The 16,991-nt window shown below is 39.7% G+C and overlaps 1 protein-coding gene across 2 annotated transcripts in view; it reads right to left on the bottom strand.

Annotated features, from left to right (window-relative positions):
- The window catches only part of LOC142100784 (Krueppel-like factor 8), a 121,688-nt gene that overhangs the window by 62,862 nt on the left and 41,835 nt on the right, over window positions 1-16,991 (bottom strand). The window lies entirely within an intron of this gene.

Below are 16,991 nucleotides of genomic sequence, written 5' to 3' on the forward strand. Positions count from 1 at the left end.
TAATAATGTAAATAGTCATATTTTGAGAAAAGTGTAAAAATATAAAATAAAATAAATAAATTAATAAAAATATACTGCAGTATACAATGTTCATTGATTAAAGTCAGGGACTAAGGCTACAGGGTTTTCAGCCGATTATTGAGGCAATCACACGATAAATAAGCGTTGAACAATTATCATTCCAAAGCACACTGTCGTTTCATTTGATTTTGAAACTGAACTAAAAGTCGCGTTCAACAATGGAACGTCGTTTCTAATTCCGCAATGTTTATGCACTCATGACCAGCAGTGTCCATAGCTCTTTATGCAGTCTGCAGAGTCACAATATTTTCAGCCAACGGTTATGACAGATGAAGAGCTCAGATCTGAAGATAAATTGTGTTTAGTGTGTACATATGAATCGGCATGCTGATTGGGACTTTTTTTTTATATATATATATTTTTTTTTTTTATCATTGGTAAGGACGTTAAGGATATCGCATCAGGAGAAAGTATGTATAGTGTGTACTGAGCCTAAGCCTGTGGGGCACTTTTCCCGAGAAATACACTAGCACTCAAGAGCATGCTTTTAGTAATGTCTGAAAAGGTAATATAAGTTATAATTTACTGTACAACACATACAAAAAAAAAATTTTTTTTAATTTTTAGTTTCGCTGAAGGCCTGGGTTTGCTCTGCTATTTTCAGTGGCTAAAATCACAGAGGCTTCTTTTGCAGACATTAGCCACAATAGTTGGGACATATAGTATCCCTGCAGCCTGGGTGGACGGATAATGTAGTCACAGAATTAATTATTTTGCCTCCCAGGCCACCTTTTCTGTGCCACTCCATACTTTTACCTCCACATCCCACCGCCATAGCTCTCTATATTACATGCCATCTAGGAAAATAACAACATTAGAATAATTTAGCCCAGGGTTAATGGTTTTTAATGTGTACATAATAAATTATTAATAGTCAAAAAAAAAAAAAAAAAAGAAGAAGTGTTTCAGTGACAGGTAAGCAGGTTTCTGAATCCCGGCCTGGTCTTTCAACAAAATCCGGGAATGTATAGAGAGACTACTAACTATAGGCAATTAAAAAACAGCATGTATGGAACCAAAATACATTAGGAGGATTCATTGGGGGAGTTTCCACACACAAACACTGACAGAGGCAGTGAAAACTAGAGATGGGTGGGTCCAGTTCCCCGAGAACCGAACCCACCCGAACTTTGGGTATCCGAGTACCGAGCCGAGTAGCTCGGTACTCTCCCGCCTGCTCCGAATCCAAATCGAGGCCGAACGTCATCGTGACGTCGTCGGATCTCGTGGCTCGGTTCTCGCTATACTTCAAGATTATAAATATCTGCCTCCACAGCAATCCATCGCCATTTGACAGAGGGAGAGAGCAGGGTGTAGTCACAGGCTGATCAGAACAGGGACAGAGAATACAATATTCTTATTCCAATTGCTGTAACAAAAATCGCTAGAGAAAAGAGGAGGATAGAGGTTCCTTTTATTTTAGAACTATTTGTAACATAATTGTGCATAAATATTTCTGGCTGTCAAAAGTCATATCTGTCAGCAGTATCTTACCAAATAATTTTTACCACTACAAGTGCTTTGCGCTCAGAATGGATTCAAAGCAGTCCACATATGATCAAAATGAGCAACCAGGTTCTGTCACCAGTCCTGATGTTAGTGTTCCCAGTATGTCATCTGGGCAAGGCGATGTCAAAGTACAGAGTGTTTCGAAATCAGTCCAAAAACTAAATAAATTTTTTTTTTTACTGTGTTGAAACAAAAATGAAGTGTTAATGAGCAAAAGTTAAGTGCCGATAAAAATTTTTTTGCCAACATGCCATTCTACACACGCAGTGGCAAAGAGAGAATGAGGCCTTCATCTTTGGCTATTAGTGGCAGATCCCAAAAAGTTACCGAGCCTACAATTGGTGCACAACTACTGTTACGTGTCAAAGTCGAGCTGCAACATACCAGTAAGGCATTAGAGGATAATGTTTGCTCAGATTCACAAATTACACCAATCCCTGTGGAGAGTCCATCCAACAGTGGGATGTCTAATCGTGAGCATTCTGCTGATGTGTGCCTTAATAGCCCGAGTGTAGCCGGTGATACACAAATTGAGGATGCCACTTTGGAATTAGAAGAGGATGAGGGGGAGATTTGTGTAGGTAATGAGGATGTTGATGAGGACGAGGTTGTTTGTGTAAGTCCTGCACCAGTGGCAGCAGTTCTGGCACGTGACAAGAAAAAGGCCATTGTCATGCCTGGGCATAAAACAAAAAAATCCACTTCTTATGTGTGGAATTATTTCTACCCAAATCCAGGCAACAATTGTATAGCCATTTGCAGTGTATGTCAAGCCACAGTCAGTCGAGGGAGGGACCTTAACCATCTTGGAACCTCATCTATGTTACGCCATTTAACGAGAGTTCATGGCAAAGTGTTGGGAAAAGCTGAAAGTTCTTCCCAAAAAATTACAAGCACTCCATCATCAGCTAAGACCCTCCACTCACCGACATCCCGGCGGCTACAAAATACACCCACCACACCATCCTCATCAATATCCTCAGTAGCGCTCAGAGTTAGCCCGGCATCCCACTTAAGGCTGGATGACTCCTGCACTATTATTGATTCCTCTGAAGAAAGCATTAGTCCCACTGCTGTTGCTGTTGCTACTGCTGGGGGTGAATCGTCACCCCAGAGGAAGGCCAAGAAAAAGAGCAGTCCTACATTTCAACAATTAACTGTGAAACAATCATTTGCGAGGGAAGCAAATATGACAGCAGTCACCCAGTTGCCAAGCGAATCACAGACGCCATGGCTGCCATGTTAGTGTTAGATTTGCGTCCAATCTCCACAATAAACGCAGCTGGTTTTTCAGTTAATTGAGGTTTTGTGTCCGCGTTACAGAATTCCATCGCGACACCATTTCTCCCGTAAAGCAATTCCACAACTATACCAAAAAGTGTGTAAAAATGTAGAGATTGCGCTGAAAAATGCCATTCTGCCCACTGTCCACTTAACCACAGATATGTGGACAAGTGGAAGTGGTCAAACCAAAGACTATATGACTGACAGCCCACTGGGTTGGTCATTCACCTTCACCAGCAGGAACAGCAGCAGCATGTACACCACTAAGTAACATTTGTCACAGGCAGGCCACTCTTTGTATCACCGGCTTCACTAACCGGCATACAGCTGACAATTTGTTACGCAAACTGAGAGATGTGATTGATGCATGGCTTATACCACTTGGACTCTCCCCAGGGTATGTCATTTCTGATAACGCCAATATAGTGCGAGCATTACAGCTGGGTGATTTCCAACACATTCCCTGTTTTGCTCAAACCATTAACTCGGTGGTGCAGAGCTTCCTACGAAATAAACGTGAGGTGCAGGAGTTGCTTTCGGTGGCCCGTAAAATTTCAGGCCATTTCAGGCATTAAACCACAGCATGTAGGAGATTATAGCAGCTCCAAGAGCAGTTTAACTTGCCCTGCAACCAACTTAAGCAAGAGGTGGTAACTAGGTGGAATTCCACCCTGTACATGCTGCAGAGGATGGAGGAACAGCGCAAAGCCATCCAAGCATATTGCACAAGCCATGACATTGGGAATGGAGGGGGGATGTATTTCAGTATTGCACAGTGGGGAATCCTTTCAGTGCTGTGCAAGGTGTTGAAACCATTTGAAGTTGTGACGTGTGAGGTGAGTGCAGACTCTGCTAGTTTGAGCAAAGTCATTCCTTTAATTAGACTATTGGAAAAGCAGCTTGAGAAAATGAAGGAGGAGCTGAAAGCAAGCAATTCAGCAAAGTATTTTGGCCTTGTCGATCAAGTACTTAATTCGCTTCACAATGATCCTCGAGTTATTAAGATCTTGAACTCGGATCAGTACGTTTTGGCCACTGTGCTTGATCCAAGGGTTAAAACCTACATTGAGTCTTTACTTGTAAATGAGCGAGATGTGAACTTTTGCAAGGAGCTATTGCTCAGCAAGTTGGCCGCTGAACTGGGCCTCGGCTTGACGACGTGTCCTCCTTCACTTTCTCAAGCTGCTGCTGCTCGTAATAAATTAAATTTCCCAAAAAGAAGCAGGAAAGACGCAGGGGGCAGACAAGAACAATTTAACATCTGGGCTGGTTTGAAGGATTTTTCAAAAAAATGTGTCACTTTGCCCATAACTCCATCCAATACGAGTATAAACATGCAAAGGATGGTGGAGGATTACTTTCATGAGGTAGTTGATATGGAAATGTCAGACAGTCCCTTTCCTTACTGGGAAGAAAAGCAGGCCATTTGGAAACCCATGTACAAACTTGCTTTGCAATACCTAAGCTGCCCACCCTCCAGTGTGTACTCTGAACGAGTGTTCAGCACAGCAGGGAACTTAGTCAGTGATCGTTGTAGAAGGTTACTTCCCAAAAATGTGGAGAAAATGATGTTTATAAAAATGAACTACATCTTCCACGAGGAAGGCCTTCACCATCCAAGCACTGACTGTTCTCTAATGGCGGATTCAAGCGGCGATGAATTGATAGTCTGTGATGATGACGTACACACTGATGAGGGTGAGGATGAAGCTTAAGATGATGACGATAACATCTTTTTAAAACTTTCTATGTAAGTGTAGGGTGCAATCTACCCCCAAAGAGGAAAGGGACTTGTGGCATTTCCATATCACGTACCGTCTTGAAAGGCTGCTGTTTGGGCAATTTATCCTTAAGGGTAGGGTGTCATAGTCAGAGTGACCCCAAACTGGCTTTGTCCATTTCTCTTAATATTGTACAGTCTATAACGGCTGAATTTTTTAGTATTTTCAACAAGTGGAGGGGGGCCTATAGAGACAGAAAGCAAACTGCCTTTTTCCATTTCTTTTCATATTTAACTATAAGTTTAGGGTGTAATATACATCCAAAGACGATGGCTGCATTGCCAATATGCATAGATGGAGAGGAAGACAATCTGTTTTGTGTGTAGAATAAATGAAGGCCTACCTACCAGGAATTAAACTGTTTTTTGGATTATTTATTACCTCTACAATTAGATTACTTATCTATGAAACAGTTGGAGCACTAAATTGGGTTATTTTCGGCCCAAAAACATTGATTTTCCAACAAAATAGCACAACAAAACCAAAACACGCAATAGCGGTTTTGCAAAACCAAAACCAAAACACGACGGTAATCCAGATCCAAAACCGAATCCAAAACCAAAACACGGGGGTCAGTGACCATCTCTAGTGAAAACACAAATTAATAGGGAAGCCAGAATAATAAACTGATATGACACAAGGCAGTGGTGAAAGTGGGAATTTACTTGGGCTGGTATGACAATATGAAATAAATAACTGGGGGCCTTTAGGAATTTTGATAGTGTGAATTGATTTTAGATGCATTTTAACCATATATAGTATAATATAAAACATATTAAAGAATGCAAGGCACCCTGTGCCCTCCAATTCACCCTCATGCCCCCTGTGTTATTTCACCTTTCCCCAATGTCTCCAGGAATTCTACATTTATCTTATGTCTCATTTGAGCACTTATGTTTCCCCTCATATCTATTGTGTATCTTCAACTTTCCATAATGTCTACCTTGTGTTATTTCTGCTCTCCCTTATGTCTTGCAAGCATCCCTTCTCTTTTCTCTTATCTGTATTATTTTGCTGTCCACTATCCCCATGTGCCCCAATAGGAAGTAACCCCCTCCCCTGTGCCTCACCGCCTGCTTCTCTTGGTCCTCCCTTACATCTGCTCATCTCTACCCTGCTCTTGTTTTTTCTTCTTACTTGCAATAGACAAGATGGTGATTTATCACTATCTTATTGAACCTTTTTAAAAGCTCTGCTTATCTATCCACCTTTCAGGGGCTGGCTGGCAAATTTTAGCCTTGGCTAGACTCGGCTCAGCAGCCTAGTAGGAACATTATAAAGTAAAACAAAATGCACATAGTCCAGTGATCCAACCAAAGGTAGCCCACTATGGGAAAGGCCCAGGGGTAGATGTCCCACTACCACCTTTAACCACTGAGAATGTGGTAATGTATGAACACGGATTTGAACAGAAAAGTGAACCCTTAAGACAGCGGTTCCCAAACTGTGCACCCCATGAAACCGCAGCGAAGTCACAGGGGTGCCGCAGCCAGGGCCAGTGGTGAGCGGGGTAGGCAAGGCGGGGGAGCGCTTGACAAAACCCCTCCCCCTGCTTGTTTGCCGGCCGACCAAAACAACAAAACAAAAAAACCTGGCAAACTCCTCTTTGCTCTGTTGCACTGCATGTTGGGCGTGACGTCATCACGACCGACATTTTCAGTGGTGAGCAGTGCAGCGACAACACAGAACGGAAGAAGACAGAACAGTAAAAGACAGAAAAGAAAACAGAACAGAAGAAAGAAGGACAAGTAAAGGGTAAGAAAATGAACGAAGGTTGAAAGGGTCATAGCAAAACAAAGAGAACCAATTCTCTTTTTGTGTAGGGGCATATATAAAAGGGGCACATGGTGCATATATAAAGGGGCACATAGTGAAGGTATAAAGGGGCAAATTGGCACATGTGATGATGAAGGGGCACAGTGTGATGGACATACTCTGCATTTACTGAAACAGCTTTTTTGTACATGTAATTTTTCTTCCTTTACTAATAACTATTACTACCTATATCTTATATTTATAAATGTACATCACGATACAATTGTATGTGTATTTTTATGAAATGTTTTATAGCTTTTTAAATATGTTTCAAAAGTCATTGAATTAAAAAAAATATATAATTCTGGTTCCCTGAACACTCATATCTTTTTATGGTGCAGTATGAACAACTTGTCACTCCTTTAAGTGAGGTGCTTGGGAATGAGATACATTTTAACACATATTCAACTGTTTTTTTTTATTGCGCTGGCTAACGTAGGTATCGCCAGGCACTCGTTCATTTAGTTGACCAGTAACTGTTGCAGATGGAGGAGAGCCATCAGCAATACTGTGGCGACACTATTTTTGGGTGTCACCCTACACTGTTCCTGCTATTTGTGTGGTGTTGCTTCTGAAAAGCACAATATTACTTCTCGTATAGGAGGTAGACAGGATTTGACTTGAATAATAAATATTTTTTGTGACTGCTTCAGGACAGAATATTTTCTTGCAAAAAGAATGGAAAAAATTTTGAACATTAGAAAGAAGAGTGCTAGTGAAGAAAAGCATGGCGAACCACAAACCAGTGTCAAAGTCGTGAAGAAAAGAAAACATTGCAGATATGACGATACTTACCTAGACTACAGATTTACATCTGTTGATGTCAACCAGGAAGGCCGTCCACAGCGTGTATTATGCCTGAAAATACTGTCGCCAGGATGCACGATTCCAAGCAAACTAAAAAACACCATTTAGAGACCAATCACCCTGATATAGCTAATAAACCACGCGATTAATTCACCAGAAAAGTTAAAAGAATTGAAAGACAAAAAAAAGGTACATTTTTTAAACAAGCATCCATACCAAGCAATGTTTTGCTAGCATCTTACAAGGTGGCATATAGAGTTGCGAAATGTAAAAAGCCTCACACCATCGCAGAAGAACGGATTTTACTCGCTGTAGTGGATATGGTCACCATTATGGTTGGGGAATCAGCGGGAAAGCTGCTTTCAAAAGGTACCTTTATCTAACAATACCATGAGTCGCAGAATCCAACATATGACTGAAGATCTGAATGACCTGTTGATTGAAAAAATGAAAGGGAAGGAATTCGCACTACAACTAGATGAGGCAACAGACAGTAATAAGGATACTCATTTGATTTGCTAGACACATACTTTGTTGATGGTGACAATATTGTGGAAGACCTTCTCTTTTGTAAAAGTATCACTGCAGGTATAAAGGCACAAGACTTGTTTCAGATCATTGACACTTTTGAGTGAAAACAACTTACACTGGACAAAGTGCTTTTGTCTCTATACTGATTGTGATCCTTCTATCTCTGGCTGCTATGGAGGTATGCAGGCACTCATAAGAAGCAAATCTCCTGATGCATTGTGGACGCACTACATTATCCACAGGGAAGCCCTTGCATCAAAGCAACTGAGTACTCCATTGAATGCAGTCATGGAAAACATGTTGAAAGTGGTGAACTTCATAAAAACTCGGCCACAGAAGGCAAGGTTTTTTGTTTTTTATTAAAAAATGTGTGAGGATGCGGGGTCTGAGCACACGTCTTTGTTGTATTACTCTAGCTCGCAATGGCTCTCCCATGTCAATGTACTTTCCCCTGTTTATGAATTACGGCACAAACTTTACCATCTCGAAGAAGAAGTACACGAGTGTGCCAATAATTACTTGGATACTGAGTTTTTGTCCAAATTAGCATACCTGTGTGATCTCTTTGACAAACTGAATGCATTGATTGTCTCACTACAAGGACGCAACACGCACATTCTGAAATTTTCAGAGAAGGTATCAGCTTTTAGGAAAAAACTGCTTCTATGGAAAAGAAAATTAAATGAAGATGGTTACAATGACTGTTTTCCCCTGTTGCATTAGTTTGTTACATCCAATGATGTTTACTTGACACATGAACTTAAATCAGTTTTTGAGCAGCACTTAAAGCTCAGTGACTGGTTTGAAAAATATTTTCCAGAGAATATGGAGAAATTTGTATGGATCCAAGACCCCTTCAGTACTAATCCCCTACCTGAATTCCCTTCTATAGAAGAAGTAAAACTCATTGAGCTCTCCTGTGACAAGTCTTTAAAAGTATAATTTAGCAGCATGGGACTTGAAGAGTATTGGATATCAATCAAAGAAGAATATCCAATGCCAAGTGCTAAAGCACAGCGAATCCTCGTTCCCTTTGCAACAACGACTGTGTGAAGCTGGGTTTTCGGCTGCTGCTGTAATAAAAAGCAAATACCAAAAATTAATGTGGAACAGGAAATAAGGATGGCAGTGTCAAAGCTGGTTCCAAAGTTTCAAAAGTTGTATAGTTCACAAAAGGCGCACACATCCCATTAATAAATAATAATACGCTTGGTATTTTTAGGACATTCTTTAATAACCAAGCACATTTTTTGTATATATTGTTGTTTTATTTCTTTTATTTTTATATCGTCTTCCTGTTAATGAATGCTGTTGTTAGGGCTGACGACAAGTGTCATAAACTTGTAGAACAGGTCACAAAGGTCTTCGCCTATCGCAGCCGCCTATCCCGTAGAGCTGAACGTGCTCACAGGTACTCGGATGCCCCCAGGTCTTAAGCTCAAAGTAGTACAAGTTTATAACCCTACCGCAGCACAGGCGAGGGCCAGGTGGAAGAATAGCAAAGTCAAAACAGGCCGAGGTCAAGGGGTACAGCGGGCAGCAGTGGTGTAGTCCAGGCAAAAGATCAGGGCTGACGGCAAACAACGCATCCAGGTAACAGGCAGAGGTCGGGGTCACAGGCAATATAGCAGAGTCCAGTACACGGATCAAGGTCATACACGGGAAGATCAATCCAAAGGCAGAAAAGAGGAACAGAGCAGGAACTATAACCGGCAGTGAGGCCCAGTCCTCACTGCCTTAAATACATTGATGGACAAATCAGAAAGGAGGTGGACAGGGCTAACAATCAGCCTCAGGAGGCTGCTAATTAATTACTAGTTTAGATCTAGCATAGGTCATATCACAAACCAGGAACATGTATGAAAATGTAAATGACAAATAGAATCATGTGAGAGCTCCCCCTGGAGTTGGAGAATGTCCCTACACCCTCCTACTCTACGCCACAAAGATAACAATGCATAGTAACTAATGCATGTGCTCGGCTGCTACTTCACGCCAGGATGCGGCGTACCGCTGCGGCTCGTAACAGCTGTAAATTGTTCTTTTGAAATAAATATAATTGGGGTTTTTTTAACAATTGTCCTTGGATTTATGTGTATTAGTTTTGCAAACAACTCAATAAGTATTCCTGTCCTGACCAAAATACTTATTACGTTATTTTGAACCAACTACTTAAAAATCGGGACTACCCAGTAATTATTTTGGACTAAGGGTGCCTCAAATTGAGAAAGTTTGGGAACCACTCCCTTAAGGCACAAATGATCAAAAAAATAGCCAAAGCTAGAATTACTTAACCACCACAAATTGTACAGTTGATTGATACAGTTTTATAATAATTATATACTGCGAGTCTAGCATATCCACATATGATTGAATATTTTAACTATCAAACGGTGTAGAGGGATACTCTATAACCATAATATTTGCACCAGACAATGCACTTCAGACTCTACATTGAATCAGGCAGTCATACTGCTGCTATATTTGCCATGAACTTCTAGTTAAAACAGCCGGCACTGCTGTTTTTCTTTACAGGCTCTACTGAATTACTGGGGAGAAGTAGCGGTATTCAACCACTGATGTATATGAACATCAAACAGATTGATAAAGGCAGTGGCGCACGGAGGATTGTTCAGGGGAAGGTTTCCTCCGCCCCCGAAAAAAAAAAAAAACCCTAGAGGCTGCCGCGCGGGCGTTTCGGCTGCACTGTACTATACAGCAGCTGCGGCGCTGTCAAAGAAGCGTCCGCGACGGTGCTGTATACAATACAGCACCGCCGCAGACGCTTCTTAGACAGCGCCGCGACTGCTGTATAGTACAGTGACGATATGTAGGGCACTTTTTTAGCGGAGGGGGGTTCTGGAGACCCAGAAACCCCCCCTGCATGCGCCACTAAAAAGCATTAAGTATATTTGGTTTATATATTTTGGTATGTTATAATAAACAGTTTATTGAATCAGTGAACTAATATTGCACAAGACAGTATCAAACAGCACTGATTTTGTATGACATCACTAATCCATGCACATGGAACTTTGTTATAGGTCACTATAACTTGTATATTTTGAAAACAATATTATCATTTTAGCTGTTAAAGTTTCTAACTTAAACAGGGCAGAGCAACTATGAAATGCGCTCTGGGAACCAAAGTATATCAATGTTCTATGATCCACCCTTCCTCCAGCTATCTTGGGGTATAGGAAATAAGCTATCCACATCAGTCCTCTCCTGCATTGGCAGGTAAATAAATAGAGCGCAACCACACTAGATCCTAATAAAAAATAAACCCTTGATATGGCGCCAAATAATACACCAACTGCTATGTTGGTTAGAGACAGTATATGCTGAATGTCATGTAAAATTTACATAACATAAATGATATTAGATAATAGATAACAGAAAGAGAAGCTGCTGCAGAACCAAGGTGGCTGTGCCCACCGACAAACAGACAGTAAAAATGCTATGTATGCAGCGCTCAAACCTATCTGTCAAGCAGTGATAAAAATTGGTAATAATAAAAATCTAGGTCACATATCGTCAATATAAACATGGATTTATTACCATACATTTAAAAAACATGCAAATAACAATAAATGCTAATGATGACATAAGGGAGGAAATATACTCCACATAGTGCACTGTGATCTAGTCAGCACAATACAAACAATATAAAAAGTGGATAAAATGATAACATGCAGAGATGTATGTTGAATTGTCATGCTACTCCGTGATCCACAACGCTACTCTATATATATTGTCAGCTGAAACAATGTAGCCAAGGGAATATGGAAGCAAATAACCATGAAAAAATGGGCCCTGGGAGTAATTCCCACATCAAAATAGCCACTAAATGCCGTGTTGCTCAATATAACCATGGACGAGTGGTAAAGTCTCAGAAAGATGTATCCATAGTTCCAATGTGTGGCACATATGTTGTATGACTGAAGCTCAAATCGCTTCAGTCATACAACATATGTGCCACACATTGGAACTATGACAATATATATAGAGTAGCGTTGTGGATCATGGAGTAGAACGATAATTCAACATACATCTCTGCATGTTATCATTTTATCCACTTTTTATATTGTTTGTATTGTGCTGATTAGGTCACAGTGCACTGTGATCTAGTTTATGTGGAGTATATTTCCTCCCTTATGTCATCATTAGCATTTATTGTTATTTGCATGTTTTTTAAATGTATGGTAATAAATCCATGTTTATATTGACGATATGTGATCTAGATTTTTATTATTACCAATTTTTATCACTGCTTGACAGATAGGTTTGAGCGCTGCATACATAGCATTTTTACACACTAGATCCTAGTTCCCTGTCCTCACTGTCCTTTCTAATTCCTTTGTATTGGCCATGTTCCCAGGTTGAGGAGCTGCAGAGCAAAGTGTTTCAAAACGCGGTGCTATTCTGCAGAGAGATGTACTTCTGCAATAGCAAGATTTGTGTACAGGATTTATTTACCAGTGAGCAGTAGGGAGAAAGAATAGTGCAAACATAGGGCTGGCATAATATACTTTAAGCAATAGTATGATTTTCATTGTTTGGTATGATGTGCTGTGATCGCTGTGGAATGTGTACGTGAATCTAATTTTTTTTGGGTGCGAGTTTAGAATTCTAATTAGCAATGCATTTTGGCACACCTATTTGTTTTAGAAATCCCCATACCCCTTATTATTTGAATAGATCCACAATTTATTGTTATTTTTTCGCACAGCTTGCAAATTGTGTGTTACAATATTGCTGGTTCCTAACTTTTGGCAATATTTATCCAGATCTGCCTTTAAATTGTAAACTCTGTTGAGCATGGTACTCACTTTATCTCCCATGTTAAGTAAAAGGTAAAATGATGCAATTGTTACAATGCCCTGCATGTATTACATATGCTTGACCTATACAGTGCTATGGGCGATATCATTTTACACATAAATTATACGCAGAGAAATAAAATACAATATAAATGTTAGTGTTAATTCAAGATAAATGCTTAAAATATAAATGTTCTGGGTGCTTATTTGTTTCTGAAATGTAAACTGTGCTATTTGTTCTGCTGGTTTACTTAGAATAATATTTAGAAATTGGACTCAAATATATTTTATTCTTATTCATCTGTATTTAGTCATGTCGGTCTATTTTATCTTTCCTTGTACTTATTAATGAAGTTTGCAAGTGCAATTCCAGTAGGAATTGTAATACTGTAGTTTACCAAATTGTAGGCACTAATCCATTTCTAATAAGCAAATTAAAAAAAGTACATTCCAGGAAACAAATTACATTCTACTTTTAATAAATATATTGCAAATCTTCTTATAGAAAATGTGCCAATCCTGCATGACTCCCAATGGCAGTCGCTTTGGGGGAGACAAAGATGATGAGTGTTATATTAAAGAGGGGTCAGACAGATTAGAAAAACAATGTTGGGTACTAGTATATATATCTTATGTCTGCTTTCCAGGACACAGAATACGCGGAGTAGGAATATGAAAATGTGAACATAAACTAACAGTACAGTATTCTATTAACAAAGCTAAAACATCATGATTTTGGTTCAGGACGAAACCGTGACCACTGAAGTGGTTAATAAGACATCTGCACCTAATAAAGAGAACTGCATGAAAAAGGAGCTCTCTCTCCCTTCATGCCTCCCCTCTTGTTACCCCCTCCCCAGCATCCTGCTTCCCTCCCCCCATGCACTGCAGGGGATCAGGGTGGATATTTAGCAGAGTTGGGGAAAGGAGGGGGGTGGGGGGCAGTACCCAACTACAATGGAGAAATGAACAGGAGAGTGTGCAAAAGCAAACTGAGAGGGAGAAAGAGAGACAGACACAGAATGAGAGAGAGAATGAATATTAGTGTTCTATAGGAGAAGAAAACAAACAACGGAGAAGAAATTTTGCTGTAAACACCAATAAGACATGTCTATCACTTTTACTGCATGTCTATGACACATGTTTTTCAATATACTGTATAATCACACAAAAATGTGGAAAACAAACTGGCTACATGCTAAAGAAATAACTTTGTACAGTAAATAAAGTAAAGCTGTATAAAAAGTTTATATTAACAGGGGACACTGGAATTTTTATGTTCCAAAGTTGTACAGAGGTTTTGTATGTTTAGTGTGATTTCAACACTCATAAATGCAATTGCTGCATGCACACTGATCTGGTATACTCTACTATCACACACACATATTAAAGAAAACATTATAGACCACACATATAATAAACCCTTAACAATGGTCAATGTTGACATGAAATGAGGGAATGCTGCTCATACTACTTTCCTGCAGCTATAACATACCTATTCTTTTTTCTTATGGCTTTTCACATGTTAATAAACAAGAGAAGTGCATTAATAATAAATTGAATGAGTCAATAGAACCGTTCCTAACACCACTTTGAGATGTGGCTCAAACCAATTTCTCAAATCTAAAAGTATACAACCAGTACAACAGCTTGCATTGGCAAATTTTCTGCATTTTGAGGAGTGCTTTAGCTGACCATTCCTTGGCTACACATGCTTTTATGTAAATAACAGTAACAACATGCCCAAATAGCCACAACTATATAAAATTCTAATATAATTTCTACTACAGACATTAAGAGAATGAAGCATCCACATACAACTTCAACCTATTTTCACTCATCATAACTACTTCCACTCACTACATTGTTCCATCCAGTTCCAATTGCCCTTCACCTCTAGTATCCTTCTATTTATTAGTGTTTTAAAAATTACTAGGCCCGTCTTCAAGATTTTTGCTTAGTGTCACCAGCAGTTTACCCCCTTGATAAATCTGCCCCAAGTTGGCTATTTTGAATGGTGTATTATGCAGACATTGCAGTATTTTTGCTGTTACTTGCAGGTGAATTTCAGGCAGTTACATCGCTGACAGATTTAATGAAAAAATACAAATATTAGGGATTAAAATTGAATCACAACTACAAAACCCTATTCATTCAGGGATTTTGTATTACGTGGGGGACACACCAAACGATATATGGATGTGATGCAAAGAGTAAGGGTACAGCTGAGTACATGAATTGTGAGGGTTTGATAACGCCCAAAGGAGTACACAAAGTTTGCAGACACTGGCTGAACAGCGCGCAGCATGTAATGAGACCAGTTGTGTTGTCACTTTATGATCGGTGCGTAGCGTGTAATAAGATACACTAATGTGTTGGCACTGGTTGAATAGCACATAGCATATCATGAGGTACACTGAGGTGTTGGCATTGCTAAGGAAGTAAACAAATGGATACAACAGTGTAAATTGCAGTGACCCTGTAGAACAGAGAAATATAGTAAGTGTAGCAGAGTACACAAAAAGATGAAAAATAGCTAGCAGGTGGGATTGGCACAAACAATTACACTGGCACCGAGTCTAAGACCCCCACCGCACTTAACCAGGAATCCCTGCAAGAGGATATGATCTTAACTCAGTGAAGACCTAGTGTAGTCGATTCCCTCCGTGAATGCAGCAGAGTACTTAGCGGCTATGAGGCCGAAAAAAATACGCAGATGGAAAGGAGGGTATGGGTGTGCTGCTGCCCGAGAGACTGCACACAGGAATTAAAGAAAAACAAATAGCTGCTATATTTCCTAGTATATTCCTGGAGCGAGAGTATCGATGTTGGACACAACTGATACTCAAGCACTGAGGAGTACAATGAGCAGGTTTTTATAGTGGCTGGTTGATTGATGATACATCGCGTGTGTCATCGGTACGGGAGGCTAGTGATAACACCCGAGGGAGGTGTAAGTAATTTCTAGATTGGGTTCTGTTAAGGATTCTAATTGAGTGTTGGAGGCAATCCACTAATGTCTAAGACTGCTGGTACTGACCATATCCCCAGGCTCAAGACAGGGAAAATGTCAAGAATTACAGGACTTTTTTTTTTTTTAAGCCACATAATGGTCCTGATTAATTAAGGAAAGTAAGGCAAAATAATGAGTAGGTTTTCTCCTGGATAAAACCATGTTACAATGCAAGGAGAGCACATTAGTTTAGTATTTTCACATAAGTTAAATACTGGCTGTTTTTTCATGTAGTGCATAAATGCTTGAAAGCTTTATTTGTACACAGCAATTTAAAGTTGATCAAGGACATTTTCTATCCAACTATAAATCTGTCCCCACATTTTAAATTTACCTTCCCCTCCAAAGCTACATGGTTTTTCCAAGGTGAAGGAGTTACTCATTTTTTCTTTGCTTTACTTTCCTTAATGAATCAGGTTTATTATGTTTAATCATGGTTGCATGTTTTTCCAGTTTTGTGATCTGTGCACTGGACAGATACCAGCAATATAAATGGCTCAAACAACGCTCTACTGCACTTTATTTATATATGGTGTTTGTGCTAGACCTTTTGAATGAGATATATGAATCAGATATAGAATATATATGAAAAATCTTTCTTATTCTCTTTATTGTAGTAACCCCAAACCAGGCAAATAAATAGGCTGTGTATAGGTATGTACATAGGCAGTATATAGGTATGTTCTGTGCTATACAATATAAAATCAGAACTGAACAAAATCCTTTTCTTTTTATGAATATTTAAAAAGATTCTGGGGCTGGATGATTTAGGACCGGGCAAGAATGTGAGATGTAGAGCTGATGTCACCCTCTCACTGGGTCCCAGTCAGTCACCCACAGAATCTGTGTAAATCCTGTATGTCTCATAAAAAGGAGTGAGATGGAAACCTTTGTGTTCCACAGACGCATTTGCAGTGTATCTAGCAGTCCTGTAATTCATTACTTTAAGACATGCCGCAACGTTGTAGATGATCATTGCTATTACTGCTAGTTACTGCAGTCAGAGCCTCTCTTATTAGAAACATCATAACCTGGGTTTCTTATCGAGTGAGACAGGCTATTGGTGCATTGGCTTGTGCATAATCTGTGGGTGTACAGACTGGCAGTAATACGATGGGCACAGAATAGTGTTGGCTACTGGATAATGTCGGGGCGCAGGCTGTACTGTTACATACAATGTTACTATCTTCCAGTGGGTATAGCAAAACCCCGCTTCCCCCCCCCCCCCCCCAAAAAAAAGAGAAAATAGATATAAACATACATCTAAAAAAACAACAACTTTTTATGGCATAACAAATGATGCACTTAACATTTGATTCTGGCTTATGATAATTATAGTTAATTGGA

Source organism: Mixophyes fleayi, chromosome 9 (assembly GCF_038048845.1).
Source record: "Mixophyes fleayi isolate aMixFle1 chromosome 9, aMixFle1.hap1, whole genome shotgun sequence".
Classification (NCBI taxonomy): domain Eukaryota; kingdom Metazoa; phylum Chordata; class Amphibia; order Anura; family Limnodynastidae; genus Mixophyes; species Mixophyes fleayi.